Source organism: Dioscorea cayenensis, chromosome 1 (genome assembly GCF_009730915.1).
Source record: "Dioscorea cayenensis subsp. rotundata cultivar TDr96_F1 chromosome 1, TDr96_F1_v2_PseudoChromosome.rev07_lg8_w22 25.fasta, whole genome shotgun sequence".
NCBI classification, from domain to species: Eukaryota; Viridiplantae; Streptophyta; class Magnoliopsida; order Dioscoreales; family Dioscoreaceae; genus Dioscorea; species Dioscorea cayenensis.
In genome coordinates, this window is record NC_052471.1 from 24,815,996 (window position 1) to 24,820,433 (window position 4,438).

The 4,438-nt window shown below is 41.2% G+C and overlaps 1 non-coding gene across 1 annotated transcript; it reads left to right on the forward strand.

Annotated features, from left to right (window-relative positions):
* The first annotated feature begins 3,773 nt into the window (after positions 1-3,773).
* On the forward strand, positions 3,774-3,880 carry LOC120268397. Its single transcript, XR_005538937.1, has one exon. It is a non-coding gene; the product is annotated as a small nucleolar RNA R71 (small nucleolar RNA).
* Positions 3,881-4,438: the final 558 nt, after the last annotated feature.

A 4,438-nucleotide genomic window follows, 5' to 3' on the forward strand; every position in this document is an offset into this window, starting at 1 on the left:
AATACGAACTCAAGGGAGAATCAAACACTGAAGGGAGTGATTTGGACAACGAGTCCCCCTAGGGTTGTCATTAAGTCCTGAATTTAGGTTGAAATGTGAGATGGTAGTTGGGCCAAGAGACTCCTAAATTAGATCAACCCGATGGTCACGGCAATTGAACCCTAATCCCATACATGTATTGGGTCAGAATTACTTCCGCCCAAATCCTCGTATGATTGCATTACACTTAGGGAAATCTCTAATCAGGGTCGATACTCAAACTAGGTCCAACCCTAATTGCTGGAGGGGTACAAAATACCCGATGGTCACGGTGTATTTGTACATGGATCCCTTCCAAGCCAAGCGTGTCTAGTATAAGGGCGATGGTCATGCAACCAAGTACAACCTAGAAGTTGAAATACAGAGTTCTCATGCAAATCAACACATCAAAGTACACAAGGCTTGAACCACAAACTACAAGATTCCATAAAAGAAATACAACATCCAAACAATGCATCAATAAAGATGATCATCCAAATTACAAACAATCAACCCTAGAGTTCATCATGTCCAAATCACAAATAAGTTAGTTCCTCATGAAAGAGGAATGCTCATACAAGTCCAAGGAATAAGTAAACAAGAAAATAAGTAAGAACTACTCCCTCTAGCTTTAAATCCCCTTGGATGGTGAAGATCTTGAAGATTTGAAGAGATCTCCACTCAAATGATACTTTTGATGCCTAGGATCTTCTCCCTATCTTCTCCTCCAAAGTTTGTCTCCCTCTTGGTGAAGTCTTGCGTAGTAGATCGCCGGCGGGAAGAGTGGGGCGGCGGCCTAAGAGACCCTAGAGAAAAACTCCCCCTCCAAAAAGCTCTCCTTTGCCCTAGAAAATCAGCCTCTTTATATATCCCGTCAGGTCCATACGGGCACCATGCGGGCGCATGGAGCCCGTGAAGCTCACTGCCATTTTGCCCAGAAAAGGTGTTGGTGCTACAGTACTCAGCTATAGTGTTTCTGCTACGGTGTTTCTACTACAGTAACCGAGTGTTGTGAAATTCCAGCAAACCTCGCAGGCACCATGCGAGCGCATGGACCCTGTGAAGCTCACAGCCGAATGCCTGCTACAGTGCCAACACCCCAAAAATGCCATTTTTGGTGTCGAATTTATCTAATTTGCATTTTTGAGCTTCGCTCGGCTCATTTAAGATCTGCAACACCGAAATAACCAATTTAAGCTTAAACGGGCATCAATTCATTAAAATGTACACAAATAATGTAAGATTAATATATATAAAATACGTACATTTAGGCGTTTATCACCTCACAGCCTTACCTGCGTAAAAGTAACATAAAAACACACATATTAATGTAAAAACTTGAGAAAAGTAATGCTCAACATAAGGAATGAACACTTCGCATTCATATCGCACAAGCACTTATCAGTCTCAATGAGTAGCTTATTGAGGCCATCAAGGCTTTAAAAACATGCAACAAGGCCTTGGTTGCTTCTCCAAATACATGACCATGGTTACAAAGTGTTCTAAGATCATCTTCACCATGAAATAATGGTTCAAACTTTTGATCTAATGCATAAAATGATAACCAAATCAAGTGTTACTCCGCAATAAAACCAAGTAAACAACCACATGGACAATGATTATGATAAACAAAATAATTAGAGCATGGACTTATTCAAATTAACAACTTCAAGAAAATATGAAAAATGACATGAACATGTACACAAAGAACACACAGAAATAAAAATAAACCACCGAATGCTTGGGTTGCCTCCCAAGAAGCGTTTGTTGAACGTCACGAGCCTGACGTACCATTTTACTTACCTCATCGGGGCTAAAATAATTTGAAATTTCCCCCTGTCATCTTTGAATTGTTGGTGTTTCATCCCGGTAAATTCAAGGACATCAATGAATAAACTTCACATTTTTCATGAGTGAGAGGAGGTGGGGATTGTACCTCCTTTTCTTGAGGTGTTGGATGGGTGTGAGGAGAGTGAGGTTCTTCTTGATCTTCATTTCCTAACTCTCCCAAGTACTCATCCAATGGGTTTAATGATAGCACCTCCTGCACACAATCAGAAATTAAATGTTCAGTTTCGTCAACAAAATAAAGCATGTCATCATGGTCTAAGTAGTGTTTCATGGCCGCGGGTAGAGTGTACACTGCTTCTTCCTCACCAACTCTTAATGTTAATTTTCCTCTTTTAAGGTCAATTAGGGTACCGGAGGTAGTGAGGAATGGCCGATCAAGAATCAACGGTGTCTCCACATCTTCATCAATATCCATGATGACAAAATCCATAGGAAACATAATTTTGTCCACCCGGACAATCACATCTTCTACAATCCCACGAGGCTTCCTTGTTGATCGATCCGCCAATTGTAAAATCATTCTCGTGTGTCTAAGTTCATCAAGACCAAGCTTCACATACATGGTATAGGGCATAACATTAATGCTTGCCCCCGAGTCCGCTAGTGCATTTTCTTGAACTCCACCCTCAAGTACACATGGAATTATGAAGCTTCCCGGATCTTTCAATTTTTGTGGGAGCTTCTTCTCCAAAATAGCCGAGAAATTTCCCGTGAGTGCAACTGTGCCCTCTTCTTCCAATTTTCTCTTGTTTGATAGCAGTTCTTTTAAAAACTTGGCATACTTGGGCATTTGAGTTAAAGCTTCCACAATCGAGATATTTTTGTGGAGTTGCTTGAAGATGTTGATAAATTTTCTGAATTGAGCATCCTCCTTTTCTTGCTTCAATCTAGACGGATAGGGAATAGGAGGTTTGTATTTAGATGGCTTTGATGAAATCTTTGGTAGAGTTTCCTTATCTTCACTATGCTTACTTTTCCCAATAACTTTCTCCATTATGGTAGGGTCTTCCACTTTGGTTACCCCAGTTTCCTTGACACTTGGGTCAACTCCGACCCTTGTCTCAACCTGTTTCCCACTTCTAAGGGAAATGGCCTTCAAGTGCTCTCTTGGGTTCTCCTCAGTGTTGCTACGAAGACTGCCTGAAGGTCGTTCATAATTTGCTTTAGCAAGTTGCCCCACTTGGTTCTCAAGGGACTGTACAGAAGCTTGAAGGTTCCGCAAAATGGAGCCAATTTCATTGAACTGTCCGGTATGTTGAGCAAGCTGAGCACTCACCTTACAGATGTGAGAATCCATATTGCTGGTTATGCTATTAAACCTTGATTCAGTGTTGATCATGAACTTTGCAAGCACATCTTTAGTAGTGAACCTCTTCTCTAGCACTAGTTGTTGTATTTGGAGACCTTGTGGAGCCAGTGCAGCTTTTTGTTGTTGCCCCTGATTCCATGAAAAGTTCGGGTGCTACTTCCACCTCGTATTATAAGTTGAACTGTAAGGATTCCCTTGTGGCCTTTGTCCCCCAATATAATCAACATTCTCAATTGGGGTGATGGAGGAACTAGCAATAGGACATTGGGCGACTCCATGCCCTCCACCACAAGTGCTACAACTCATCACTAACTCTGATTTCGAGCTACTACCTATGAGCATGTATAGCTTCCGAGACAACACATCAACCTTTGCGGCAATAACATCATAGGAACTAACTTCATAAATTCCGGCCCCTTTATGTGGTGCACCTCTTGAGGCCCAATTAGACTCATTGCTTGTCATTGATTCAAGGAGTTGCTCAGCTTTATCGAGGTATTTGTTACTAAGAGATCCACCCGCTGCATCATTAATTAATTGACGAGTTGCATAGTTCAACCCGTTGTAGATGATTAGAACCCACATTCAAGAAGCAAAGCCATGATGGGGACATCTCAAAAGAAGGTCTTTGAATCTCTCATAAGCTTCAAATAGTGTCTCTGACTCTCCTTGTTTGAATGCCAAAATTTCTTGCCTTAGCTTTGCCGCTTTGCTAGGAGGAAAATACTTTCCCAAAATTTTTTCCACCATATCTTTCCATATTTTGATCGACCCCGGCGATAAGGATGTGAACCACCGGTATGCTCCATCTCTCAAACTGAAAGGAAATAGTCGTGGCTGGATCGCATCTTCAGTCACCCCGTTTATCTTGAAAGTAGAACAAATTTGAAGGAAACAGGAAATATGACCATGGGCATCTTCATTTGCAAGACCATTAAATTGGACTGAATTTTGTACCATGCCAATGGTGCTTGCCTTGATCTCAAAATTATTTGTGGTGATGGATGGCGCTTACACACTAAATTCTTCGCCCGTGAATTGCAGCCTTTCATATTCGGATAAAGTACGTCTTTCTTCTGCCATGATTACAGATTCTGTGTCCTCAATTTTGATGTTTCTTTCACTAGTGCTTTCACCCACTTCTCTAAGTCTTCGATTCAAGGTTCTCTCAATTTTGTTGTCTTGTGCCACTAAATTTGATGGATTTGCTCGTGTCATGAACAATACCTTGCAAAGTCAATAAAGATAGAGAAAGTTAAG